Source organism: Crocodylus porosus, unplaced genomic scaffold, assembly GCF_001723895.1.
Source record: "Crocodylus porosus isolate Cpor-Errol unplaced genomic scaffold, CroPor_comp1, whole genome shotgun sequence".
NCBI lineage: Eukaryota > Metazoa > Chordata > Crocodylia > Crocodylidae > Crocodylus > Crocodylus porosus.
Genome location: NW_017728909.1, coordinates 17,709,161 through 17,723,642, shown reverse-complemented (window position 1 = coordinate 17,723,642; position 14,482 = coordinate 17,709,161).

The following is a 14,482-nucleotide window of genomic DNA, read 5'->3' as shown; positions in this document are numbered from 1 at the left end:
TCATGCTCTTGTAAGCACAGACAGACACACCTACTTACACTTTCTGTATAAGGAAAGATATTTTTTTTCTTTATGCTGAAAGATTCCACTTGAAAGCAAGCAGAGATACTAGCCCTCCTGATCGCCGTCTTCCAGTAAATCAATGAATGACTGTTTTGTCAAGTGTGCAACCATAAATTATAACAGCAACGCCAAAATTGACTATGAATTGTCCTTACTCCTGAAAACAAGACAGCTATTTCTACCTCTGAGGGAAAATACGGTCTACCCTTTAAGTGAATGGAATGTATTTCGGGAGCACGCGGTCCAGACCTTGGCTTTTTAACAGATGCTCTGTATCGCCTGAGACAACCCGCATAAGGTATGATCAGATGCAAACTACCTGGGTTGCCACCCTATCTGCCCTTGGAGGCACCCTTATTTGAGAGACCCAGAGCCTCAAATGTGGGTGGCTCAGCCCAGAACCATACATTTTCAACAACTTCAAGCACCTAGCACTCAATAGAGGGAGATGTTAGCCATGTTAGTCTGAACTGAGGTGGAAGGCAGGGTAGCATGGTACCTTACAGACTAACTCTTTCAGTCTGTAGGGAGGGTTAGGTATAGCTGAAGGATGGTGCATTTTGACTTTGGGAAAGTGCTTTATACAAAAAGCTGAAGTAGGAACTAGGGCTGTGCGAAGCTTTGGTCCCTGATTCTATTTGGCGGAGATTCGGCCCAATTCGGTGGCTGAATCTCCAAATCCAAATTGTATCAGGAGACATTTTAATCTCTCCAAATCAAATCAGAACCCTCCAAATTGGTTCAGAGAGATTCGGAAAGATTCAGTGATTTGGACATAGACACAGTTTTAAATGTTTTTTCTACATGCCTCTAGGTACCTCCTGGGTCTGGGGGAGCACCCCATGGCCGATCACTGGTCCACTTCTGGGTTTGCCACTGAGCAGGCACCTCCTCCCTAACCGTGCTCCTGTGGGATGCTCCATCCACCCCACCTTCGCAGCATTCACGAGTCAAGCCTGGTACCCTGAGGTATGTAGAAAAAATATTTAAGGCTGTGTCCATGGCTGAATCGCTGAGTCTCTGAATCAGCATCAAATCTTCAGATTCGGACTGGGCCAAATTGAATCAGGGATAGTGAGCCAAATCAACAAATCAAATCACTGTCCCTGATTTGGGCTGAATCTGAATCAAATATGGCCAGTTTTGTGCACCCCTAGTAGAAACCTCTCGAGAGAATTATGGGTACCTAGTGGGATTCACTAAGAGCAGCGAGCATGTCCGAAGTCCCATCCCTCTATAGAGCTAAAACACCTATGCCTAGTCCCATTTCTGAGGTAGGTGCCCAACTGACCAGAGCTGGTGGTGATGGTCCCACCTTTTGCACAGTGGCTTAGTAGTTAGAGCATTTAAGAAGTCTTTCTTGCTCTGAGGAGGCCTAAGCTCACACCTCTCACTTCCCAGGAGAATGCCTGGCCCGCAGCTAGAGATGAGAGCATTGTCCACCCATCCTGGGGTAGTCAGCCCCAGGTCAGCATGGAGTAAGAGAGTCATGAAGGCAGAAGAAGAGGACATGCAACTCAGTAGTCTACTAGCCATGGTACTCTCCGGCAGAAGGCACCTCTGGGTTCTAGTTCCTGCTCTTGGGGCTACATATAAATGTTACATGAGGCAGTGAGGGTTTTAAAAAGAAAAAATAAGACTCGGGTTCCAAGGTTTTCCCTCCTGAGAAAGTGCTATAGCTGCTGAGGCTACCAAGGCACACTCTCTTTGCTTGTTCCAGTTCTCTGATCCCACGACTCTTGCAAAATTGGATGCTTTGTGGCCCATCTTCAACAGGCAGCCTAAACTCACCCAAAAATCTGATTCACTGCTTTTTTTTTTTTGCGGGGAGGGGGTGGCTTTTTCTACCTGCTAGGACAGAAGGTGGACACTTAGTCTTCCAGCATTATCATGTTATACCTGAATACAAAACTGTTGATGTGAGATGGATGTACTCAGAGTCACATCATGGGTGCAGCCCCTCCTGGAAAACACATGGAGAGTAGGTGCCTCTTCAGGACTAGAGCAGTTCTTTCTGAGATCCAAACTATAGGCACCTTGTGCTCCTAGGTGCCTCTTGTGGTTCCTGCCTCCGGGGTTGGGCTGATCTTTTTAGGTGCCTGAAACCTGCCTGAGTCCCACTGAGGCACCTAAAAACCAAAACAGATTGTCCTCCTAATGTATTTCCTCCCCTATAAAACAGGGATGACAATACTTCCCTTCTCCCTGTTTTTCTTTCTTTTGCACTTCAATTGCGAACTCCCGGCAGCAGAGACTGTTTATGCAGCAGCTAGTTTACTGTGCTTTCAACCTCCTTTGGAGTTGTTGAATGCTCCACTTGTACAAAATTAATAATACTTAGCAATGAGTGTCCTCCACATGCAGAGTGCATATGGTATGTATTGTGTAATCTGATTTGATGAACCAAATTGGAGCGACAGATTCTTCATCAGAAAAAGCAGTCTGGTCCTCAGCTTGTGTACACCCACCCAGACTTATACGTGTCATTCACAGCACTGCAGTCATGAGTCTGCTTCATGGTGTCCCTCTGAGGGCATCTGCGGAGTGGCCTTTCAGGCATGTTTCTGGCCTTGATGTATGCAATGGGAACAAGTGGATGGCACGTAGCTAGAAGTTTGTGCCCCCAGCAGTGGTGGGAAGGCTGACTGAATTCATCCGACAATCAGGAATGGTTTTATCCAAAACACATGTTAATCCAAGGTGTGAATTTAAAGCAGAAAAGTTAAACCACGTTAAGGTCCAGTGTGGATGCTCCCATTTAGACTTAAAGTGGACTGCAAAGCCTTGTTTGATTCAGTTCCAGTCTAAACTGAATTCATACCATCTTCATTCTGAATGGGAAGATAATGTACATTTAGGTATTTAATATTATTCCTGCATACTCTGTCACAGATAAGGCTAGGCCTCTCTCTCTATTGATACCATGAAGGTCTCAGTCTATAGATAATGCCAGGCATAAGGTTTAGATGGCCATATAATCACTTTGTCTCACTCGCTAAAATTTATTTCATTAAACTTAATTTTAATTCAGAACCCATTTCTGGTACCAGGATAAGCACTCAGGATAAATCCCTTTTCCTCTGTAAAAGTACGTCCATGAGCAAATATAGTGTGCTTGAGAGCTTAGTACAAAACATTACCCAGAATCCTCTTCTACGCTCCCAGCTCTGCCATTGATCCCTGAGTTTCAGAAACAAACTTTAAAAGTTCAGAGCTCTTTATTGTGGTTTATCTGAGGAATAAAACTCTCACGCAGATTTCTTTAATCTTGAATAAATATCCTCCCCATTGGCAATGCCTCAGGGGTAGTTTAATTAGCAGGAGGTTTTTTTCTCCTCTGGCCACAGACACCTTAGCACTAACAAATTGCAAGGGGAAGCCCTGAATGGAATATGCAGATTTGAAAAAAAATGGCTAACTTATCCTCTTTTTAATTCTAAAGTATAGTTCAAGAAGCTGAATTAAAGTTTTTCATCACTTAATTGTCTGTCTGTCTCGTATGTCATGGTGACAAATGCAGAGCATCCTGGAAGCCAAGCAATTTGCATGATGTAGCAGGATATGAATGATAAGGAACTGTTTGCAGAGGTATTCAGCGCAGCTGAGAGCCAGAGTATTGGTAACTAAATAACACACACAGCCTTCAGAGATGGCATTATAGTACTGATTATGAGAACACAGGGTTACAGCAGAAACTCAAAGTTTTAACTAGTTATAACTATTGTTCCTGGCACAGTACAGAATGCTTTCTAAGCAGGAGCTATTTTAATGTGAATCCCTAAGCCCTGCTTTAATCACATAACAAGACTAATTCAAAATAACAATCAACCTAATCTGGTGTTTAGTACAATCAACTTAGAGATTAAGGGTCCAATTTATAAATCACTTGCACATATACCACCCACCTTCAGTATCCTTGGAAATTACATGCACACAGCTGCCAAGGCAGAACAATCTCTTTAAATCCATGGGTCTCCAAATCAATGTTGCCCTCCTGTGCTATGGGGAACTCTCAGCTCAGTGCTTTGCTCTGCTATTCAGACAACAGATGCAGCCAACACAGAGAAAAGGGAATGATTAACTTAGGGAAGACAAGGATACTAAGGATGTGTAGGTCTTACTCCTTGAGGCATTTTGGTGTTGATTTTTGAAGAACCTCAGCATGGTTTGCTTCAGTTATTTCTGAGATCTCATGACTTAATCCTGTTTTGTACAGCACAATGGGGTTCTATCCCTGGGTGGCATTTCTGGAGCTACCCCAGGACAAAAAAAGAAGGTGTCAGGTGTACTGATGGCACTCCAAAATGACTAGCTTTCCCAAGGAAATGACAAAGCTCACGAGAGGAAATTTCTGGTGCAAAGCCTTGAACTGGAAAAGACAGACCAAAAAATATCAAAATGAGCCAGGGCAAATTTAAGCATTTTCTGAGAACTCTCTGGTCTCCAAAGCGTTCTTAAACTCAGCGAAATCAAGATATAATAGGAATCAGTAAAACATAGACAGCTTCAGGTATATTTCATACCAAAGGGCGCTTGTACACATGACAGTTTGCTCATGTACACATGCCGAAACACAATGAAAAATGCTGTTTATGTAGCATAATAGCATTACCATGTATATATGCACTTTTTTTTCCATGCCAAACTTGTGCTGAGAGTGGCAACTTAAAACACCTCCTATTAATTTTAGTTTCATTGTGGCAAATTTATGGATTAAATTTAATTTTACTGTAGTAAATCTGTCACGTGTACATGTCACATACAGGCCAACTCGCCAATTTACCTCTTCTGAGGCCACTTTCCCACTAGGTGCCACTTCACCCCCTTTTTAAGTGAAGGGAAGACAAAGGTCTCTTGTGGCCCAATCAGTTTCATTAGTAATTGCAAGTCCTGTGTTTGGTGCTTGATTTCTACAATCATGGGCATCAGCAGATTGTGGCGGGGGGTAGCCAGACAGATCGATATGAGGGTGAAAAAAAAATATCCATCACCAGTTTATCCCCCTTAAACCTTTGTTCAGTTTTAACTGTAAAAATCAACCTTCCTTTCCTTTAAAATTTCCAAATTATTTTCATGGGAAGTTGACGTTTAATGACAATTTTGGAGACAGGTTTAATCTTTCTCGTTGTAGCAAGTGTTTATACCCAGGATTTGGAATTGGGGCTCATAGAATTTTATAGCAGCATTTGGCTCTCAATCCTTAGTGTAACTTCTGATGCATCTAGATTTAGAAGTCGGCTTTGATCAGTTTTTATTTTCTTTTGAGCTTTGCCTTTGCTTGGCAGAACTGCACCTCCAGGGCCCTAAGTTCCATAGGAAAGTCTAGGGTCCTTAAAACCCAAAGTGTCAGAAAGCTCAGGGGTAGCCTTCTTGGTTTATTTTTTTATCTTTAGGATGTTTATCTCCAGTCCCAACCTTCACTGGGGGCCACCATTATGCCAGGTGCTGTCCGGACATGTATTGAGAGATGCTTCTATCCTGAAATGTCCATAATCTAATTCAGGGGTATCTAATGTATGGTCCACATGCTAAATCCACCCTCTGAAGGTCAGTCATTTATTACATGGGGCTTCAAATGGACTTGGATAACCACCTCCATGGGCTGGATTTGGCCAGCAGGGGTCCTTGCATTAGTTCCCAAGGCCACTGCATCAACATGGCTCTGGAGCTCTGGGGGTTAATGGTGCCACTCCTCTCTCCTGCTTACTTGCCACTAAATTTGGGTGTTTTAGTCCCGTTGGTGATTAAAATTGGTGGAAGGCAAAAGGGAAACTGTCAACTGGCAGGTTCTGGAGCTGTGCCACTACAGCTGCTTGGCAGTCATAGGGATTAACTCTGCTACAACTGCTCATGGGTTATCTGGCCTGTGAGAAGCCCCACAGTCCAAATCCAACCTCAGGGATCAAAAGAGTTTGACACCCCAAATCTAGTTTGATAAGACAATCAAAAGAAACTATTCTAACAATTCTTCTCTCATCCCTACCACATGCAAACCTTCTCCAACCCGCTTTTGCCCCCTTCAGAGCTCAGACATCTTTCTAGAAGTAGGTAGATCACTCATCATCCATATTCAGACCTTGGCATTTATAATGAAGCTGTTGATTGCAGTCAGTTATTATAGGCTTTCTCCCCGCCTATTGCAAACTCTTTACAGAGAAATCTGAATGCTTGCTTGCCCTCTTTCCCTCCCTGCACATACACTTGAGTGCTTTCCACAAGTAAATATTGGTTTACACCTAAAACAAAATGTCCTATCTATATACATTTTGCATAAGTGTATATTGATAAATAAGCTAGCAAGTGTATGCATTACACATAAGGTATTTTTAAAGAGGATTTGGACTTTATAGACTGTAAAATATGGATATTGCTCTATTTATCTTACTGTAGCTCTGTGGAAAGGTGACGGTAGGGATTGGAATGCTATGCCTCATATACACAGCCGGAGTACTTCTTTTCCCTCTTTCAAGTAAAGTAACTCAATAACAATCTAGGGAGAAAAAAAGTAGTTACCTAAATATTCTTACAGAACATGCATAGTGCTGTTAATGATGACAGTTCTTGATTGGCTAACAATTGTGTGCAGAGCTATTATTTTTTGATCACCCAAACCCCACAAATCTTTTGAAATGTGGGAATTGAGACCCATTACTTCTTACGTATTTCTATCAGAGGAGCACGTATGGCTGCTGCTACGAGAGTAAGCAAGAGCCTTTTAATCTTGAGTGTGACACCCCAGTAGGATAAGTAAGTACTGTTATTCCCATTTCTCGGTTGAGAGTTGATAGTCAAAGAGCTAAGGCATAGCGAACCAAGGTGCTCTGCATAGATCCCATTGGAAGTCTGTGGCAGAAGAGTCAGTTTTCCTGCATCTTGAGGTACAGCATGAACTATGGAATCACAAATTCACAGAAAAGTGGGACTGGAAGTATCCTCAGGAGGTCATCTTCTAGTCCATCCCCTGCCATCCTTTTTTGTGTTTTTTTTTTTAATAAAGTGGGAGCCTGACCTGACCACGGTCCCTCAAATCTGTTGCAACATAAAAGTAAGAACAGCAACAAGAACATGCTAGTAAAGATGTTTCCACACAATGAGAAGTTTACAGGCAAAGCTATCTTATTTTAGGAAAGAGACAAGGAGGAGCCGGTGATCCGAGTGACGCGGAATAGTGAATGGTGTATAAAGTATGATGATGGTCTATTGGTTTCTCCTCTTCACCTTGTTGTGACAGAACAACAAGGGCATATTCAGGGAAATTAAAAGTAAGCTTCAGGGTTTTGCTAGGGCTGTGTGGAACTTAAGAAGGACAGCAGATGTCAATCTCAGTCTCACTTGAGCTAAAAGAGAATTTCTATTAATGTTACATACTTGAGTTCCAGTTCTGTTCTGTAGAAGAGAACGACATGCATGTGTGTACACAGGCACACACACATACACACACATGCCAGTCATTGCTGTGTTTTCAGTGCTCTGGGGCTATATCTACAAAAGGTTAAGTCCTACAAGTAAGAGCCATGCTACTGAAAGACCCAGATCCCCTCAGTTAGTCACCTGAGCCCCCTACGTGATGCACATGGATAGTTTGAAGCATAAGAACAAGACCTACAAAAGTCAGCAAGCTAACAGGATATGCTGAGAAGTGGGCATGTCTACACATGCCAATAATTTGAAGTAGGCTTACTCCACAATAAAACTGTCCTAGCCCCAAGCACATGTGGACACAGAGCTGCCAGCAAGCAACCTACAGGGCAGGGAGTTTTCTGGCAGCTGTTCAGGGTGTGGGGCAGCTGTGGCTGAGCCTCCTGCTGCGTGGCGGGGGTGCAGGGAGAGCACAGGGCTCACTGGCAGCTTCCCTGCTTGGCACGGAGCTGGCTGCTCTGGGGAGGGTTGGGGCAGGTCATGGGGGGAATCCAGCCCTCCTTATTCCTCGGAGCAGCCAGCTCTGTGCCGTGCAGTGTTGGCTTCTCTGGGGAGCGATCAGGGGCTGGGAATCCACACTGCATGGAGCTGGCTGCTCTAGGGAACAAGTAAGGGCTGTATTCTCAGCCCCTGCTCACTCCCCGGAGCAGCCAGCCCTATATAGGGAGCAGAAACAGTGGGCAGAGAGCTCCCCAGTCCTGGCCTTGACTAGCTCCCAGCTCTTGGGGGGCAGCCAGGGAGCTGAGAAGTGCCAGGACCGGGACAAAGAGCTTCCTGTCCCCTGTGGCCCCTGCTGGCTAGGCTGACTGGGATTAAATTTGTTCCCGGCCAGCGTCTACATGTATTTTACTGTGCAGTATCTACTGTATTTTACTGTGAAGTATCTACTGTATTTATCATTAGCAGCTAATTGTGCAGTAGACTAATTTACTGCTCTGTAAATGTGAGTATGTGGAGATGGCGACAATTTACTGTGCAACAGACACATCTACTGTGCAGTAAAGGGTCTTGTATAGACATACCCAGTGTGATCCAAGCTGCACTCAAAGAGAGCCGGGTGCCTCACTCCAGGCTGCAATAAGATACTTCCCTCTACCTGAGGCTTACAACCACTTATGGCAGCCCTCTCTCACAAAAAAAAAGACAAAAATGATGATTCTGTTGTTAAAGAACCTGACTGTTATGAGGGCGATCTGGATTTAATGCTGTCTTCTGTTTGTGAGTGTCCTAACCACAAGTCTCTACAGTGAAATTGCCCCTGTCCTTTTTCTTCTACTTTGTATAAAATATTCTATGTTTTATACAGGATTTGGAATAAAAATCTTACCCCTCCCCATTTATTGTTCAAAATATTAAGTGATAATATCATCTTCAGATTTTCTTCTTTTTTCTCTGCCCTAAAGATTATTTCATTATCCCATGGAAAGTAAATGAGCTTCAACAGGAGGGATAAAAAGAGAGCAACCTTGTCATCCAAAAATGTTATAAAGTCTGAAGATTTGGGATAAAGGACTCAAGGGCCATGTCTACACAAGACATGGACTGCACAGTTGTTACTGCACAGTCATTTAGTACCTGCATACACAAGAACTAAATGACTGTGCAGTAACCAGTGTTACGGCACAGTAACGTCCCTGCATGACTTCTTAGTGATGCTTTCTAGTAGCTCGTTATTACTGTTTGTGCCATGCAGCACTACTGAGCAGTAGTATCAAGCTACTGCACAATGGTAATGAGCCACTGTGCAGTCAGTGTCTCATGTAGATGTAGCCAAGATATGTCAGGAAGAACTGGAACTTGAACCTAGATCTCGCACATCTGAGACAAGTGCCTTAACCATTAGGTTTTGGGGAAGATGTGATTGGGAAAATGCTTCCTTCCTGTTTGTAGGGTCTGATCCAGGTCTGATCCAGATCAGGCCAGACTCTTTAAAGTGGAAACAAAATCTGATCCATTAGTCAGGTGTCCATATGTGATCAGAAACCTGACAAAGAATATCTTGCATTTAAAAGCTTGATGAACTTTATCTTTTATGTAGTTAGGATAATCACCCTAAGAAAGCCTCTCACCTAATCCTGGACCATCATTGCTACAACATCACTCTTACACTACCATAGCCTAATAGGCATCTGGATTCACAAGCACAGAGAATTACCATTCCCTAGTTTTAAACAAAGTCCCCTTGGCTATGTGCAGACAGTCAAGAAGCCCAAGGCTGAATCAATTCAATCTTTGCAGTTTAGTCTGAGCTGAGTAGGCTGAACTGATAAGCAAGTGAGCAGACATTCACTTTTGATTCCAAAAATGCAGCCACAAGCTTGTAGTGGCCCAGGCCAGAAGCCAAGGGGGCACTGGATCACACCTCCCTGCTCATCTGGAGCAGAAAACTTGGACCAAGGCTAGCCCACCCACCCTGTAAGGGGAGAGGTTGTGAGGGGAGGTGCAAAGCACCCTGGGATGCTGGGGGACTGTGAGTTAACTTGAACCTTGAGGGGATCTGGGACAGTTCAATAAACAGATTTAACCTAAATCAGTTCAGCTTGATATTGTATCTGTCCAGGTTCATCTCATACCAGTTTGAGCCATTTTGGAAGTGGTTTATGTGCACTGAACTTCTGTTGTGTTACAGATTTGAACCGGTTTCTGATCAGTGATCACTTATACTGGTTTATGTGTAACTTCTGTCCCTAGCCCTTGTGGCTCATTGGTAGCTCTTTGCAGCAATGCCAAAGGGTGCTTTGCCTTAGATAAAATCCTGGAGGAACCTTGCTAGGCCTGATTCATCTGGAAGCTGGTCTTTGCCTCTTCTTTTGGCAAATATAGCCGTGGTGGGTCTCCAAGTGTAGCAGCAGGTCACTTTAGCTTCTTGGCACACATATCCTTACACAATGCTGCAAGAGTTTAGCTGTCCCCAAGGATGCAAAAGGCAAATGCAGTTGTGCATGTGTATGTGTGTGTGTGGATTACTATTCCGCAAAAGATTGCAACGCTTTAATATTTTTGGATTAACTCATGATCAAACATTGATGAATCACGCTATTTTACTGAAAAGCACAATCCTTAAGTCAACCACCTAATCTAAGAGAAGAAATTAAACTCTAAACCAACATAAACACATTACAAGTCATTAGTGTAATTAAAAAGGAATGTATAATTAAAACATTTGTGTATTTTAGCTCAAATTCATCTGCGGTCGGAAATTTTAATGAACTGTTCATCAAAGAAATCTCTGGAGTCTGGGGATAAGTTTAGCATAACAAGAAATTGAATGTTTTCTTCTCTTCGGCACAGGGAGCTCTGTTCCCACTGGCTTCGAAAGCCAAGCTGTCATTGGCTCAAGCAAACTAATAATGATTCTAAATGGTTATGATCGCTTCAATGTTTTAAACTGATGTTATCTTTTTTATCCCCTAAGAATCATGTTTTTCATAATTACTTCTCTTTTGTCCTTTCCTTAAGACAAATGATTTTGTAATTAGTGATGAAGGAACCAGTGATCACTCCAAGACATCTGTCAAGTTGTCATGAAGTATCTGTCCCTGTAGCTATATTTAAACTTTCTGTTTAATAGCCTCTTGCTTTATTTCACTATTACATCTCTGTGGTACCATAAGCAGGATACCCTAATGATCAAGTTCTATAAAACACAGAGCAATTAGATTGTAAGACATATTGCTCCCATGAAAGTCCTTCCTTCTCATAACGTATCTCCTTCTACCACCCCCCAACCCCACACATTCATTTACAGAATACATTGCATATTATTTGATGAGACGACTGAATGTGTCAACAGCTAGCCTGACATCCTGCCACATTACTGTATTTTCTAATGCTTTTCCTCTGTCTCTTGCACATGTTCTTGAGAACAGAGACCAACCTATTTTTTTCTTACTGGGAAAATATTATTGGTAGTCCATCCAGTAAACAGCTCCATGGACCAGAATTCAGGAAAAATGGGTTTTCTTCCCAGATTTGCCACTCGCCTACTGTATCCGTTTGTTGCTTAACTCCTATGTCTGCTGCTTCTTACCTATTTACGTAGTCCAGTCTTTAAGGCAGTGACTAATTCTCACTGTTTTTATGCTTAACGCAGGGGGACCCTTATCCCGGGAAGGTTCTCCATGCACTGCAGAAATACATAAAGATATTTACTCATAAGATTTTATTTCATGGTGGTACATTGTATATATACTGTATCCTTTTAACATAAATCACTGTATTGTCCTCCTCCCCATTTTCAGGCTGTCGAATGCTCTTTTGTGTCCTTAGAACGGTGCGTTTCCAGAAATTATGCTCTAATGAGGCTGGGGAAGCATGCCTTTGAGTATAGAAAAAATAAAGCAGAGACTCAGGAATTCAGAAAATGATTCTGAGTATAAAAAATGAAGTAGTTTGTATGCTGAATGACTGAGCACATAAGTTTCTAAAAATAGAGATGGATAGATAGACAGATAGATAGACCGACAGATGGAGGGAATCTGTTTTCAGGATAAACCTATTTAAGAACATAGAGGGTACATTTACACGCTAATTAACGCACCATAACTATACCTTAAGTTTTGTACTTGGGTAACCAAGTCCTAAATCGATGTGTAGTAACTGGCACTATGGAGCAGTAGCACTGGCACACGGGTTTTTACAGATACTAACTGTGCAATAGCCTAATACTACTGCGTAGTATCGTATTAGCACAGGCTTTGCCCAGCATGCTACTGCGCAGTGTTATTAGGCTACTGCAGAGTTAGCATCTCATGTGATTGCACTCTAAATGTGTGGACAGTTTGCATGGAATATGAGTGCTTATCCAAAATGAATTGAACTTCTAGCCCTCCCTCCGTTAGCTCCTCTGTTGTTCTGTAGAGCTCTGAACAACAAAGTAAGAAATCCTCTTTAGGACACGTGCATCACGTGAGGACTGTGAATGCTTCTCAGTCTGTTCAGTGTGACGTGGAGGTTTAAAAAAATGGTGCTGGATAGTTTGACATATTGGTAAAATGGTCTAGATGCTTTCTTCTCTGAGTAGCTGGTTTCAATACAGCTCAGACTCATAGTGCTCCTCTCATTCTTAGTGAAGAGCTACCAACTTCAGAAAATAAAATTGCAACCCCCTTAGCAGTTCTCCGAGGGTGTGAGCTGGATGACCATGGAGTCTGAACAGCACCCAGGGTGCCCTTGTGCCATCCTAAATGATTAGGCTTCATGCAAGGACCACTGGGAGAAATAGCAGGGCCTGTATTGTGGAGCAAGTCAGACAAGCTGCCTGGAGTCCAGCTGTTACATCTACAAGGAGATTTTGAAAACACCCTTTTCAGGTACCCAACTCTCATTTATTCTCTCCTGTCCGGTGTCTCTGCAAATCTCCAGGCATAATGTAAGAAGACTCATCTGACTCTCCTTTAGTGAGGTGAGACATGGTGCTTTCCAGGTGAATGAACTGTGTAAGCAATTATTTCAACTTTGTTTTCAAACTCTCACAATAGCTCCATTAGTTACTTCCTGACGCTTGGTTTATTTACAAAGAGATTAAATGCCGGCTTTATTGTGAATAAAGACGGGGGGGGTGGGGGGGATCCAGAGATAATCGAGAAGAAAGCATCGTGATGAAACAGCCAAACCCTTTTGAATCCTGAGCTGTAATTCATCCTCCACATCTCCTTTTGTTATTCATGCCTTATCAGGGACTGTGCATACACACACATATGCACACATGCACACAATGCTACTTATTAAAGTATTTTATACAACTGATGCAATCAGTCACACAGAGCAAAAACTGTCAAAGTCAATATTTTCAAGATTTCTCTGGGGGTTTCAGTTGGTGCCAGAGATGTATGTTTTTCATTAGGCTTTACACTACCATTTTGTGTAATTAATCCTAATGTTTCAATCTTCATATAATAGGCTTATTCAGAAGAATAAAGTGTTGCAGAGCACAGGAAAGCAAATCCCCAGTAGAAAAGCAGGTTCATTATACAGGGAAGGAAGGAAATGTGATGTTTCTTCTGGCCACGGTGTGTCCACTCTTTTTCATCATGATTATTTATATCACAATAGCACATAAAGGCTCCAGGGGAGGGGAAGGTTCTGTGCAAAGGTGATGTACAAGGATGCAGCACAAGATAATTTGTGCCACAGAAGGGTAAGGTAAGAAGCCCACTGCTACGTAGCAGGTCAATGAAAGAAAAGATAAAACATAGAAAACAGGACTTCTTACTCTTAAGCTATATGTCTACAAGCTGCAGTGACTGCACTCTATAGTTAAAGCTTTAAATTAGTTAGAGTGGATAATTCACAGGGTTCAGTTCCCTACCCAGGAGCAAAGACGGGGGGCTAGCTGGGTGTGCATACAGCTGCAGCAAACAGCTCCATGGGTTGCTAGGGTGCTCCAGCTGTTTCTTGCTGATTTGATTGAAAAATATGCCCCTGCTCTGATCAGCTGTGTGGGGTTGCTGCTGGGCCCCAGCTGCGAGGAGAAGCAGTACCCTTTGAAGTACAAGCCAGAGCAGACAACTTGTCTTTAATTCAGAGAGATGCAAATGACCAGGATACAAATCATTTGGGATGCGCCGTACTTTGGCAGTCAGTGTGCACTGAGCTACCTGCTGCTGCAGCTATATTGCTGGTAGTATCCACCCCAGCTTGCATGAAGCTATCCCAGATATTATTACATGGGCTGCAGACACTGCGCCAGAAGAAATGGAGATACGACTGAAGAGACTTCAGCTTAGGTAGCTGGTAGGAGTGTGCGATGCAGGCCGTGTTCGATTTGGATTTGGATTCAGCCTGAATCAGGGAGAGTGACTCGAATTGTTGATTCGGATCGCTCTCCCTGATTGGATTCGGCCAAATGTGAATCTGAGGATTCGATGCTGATTTGGGGAATCAGCATTTCGGACATAGACGCAGCTTGAAATGTTTTTTCTACATACCTGGAGGTATCAGGTGTGGCTCGTGATCACTGTGATGCTGGGGAACATGAAGCATCCCAAAGGAGCATGGA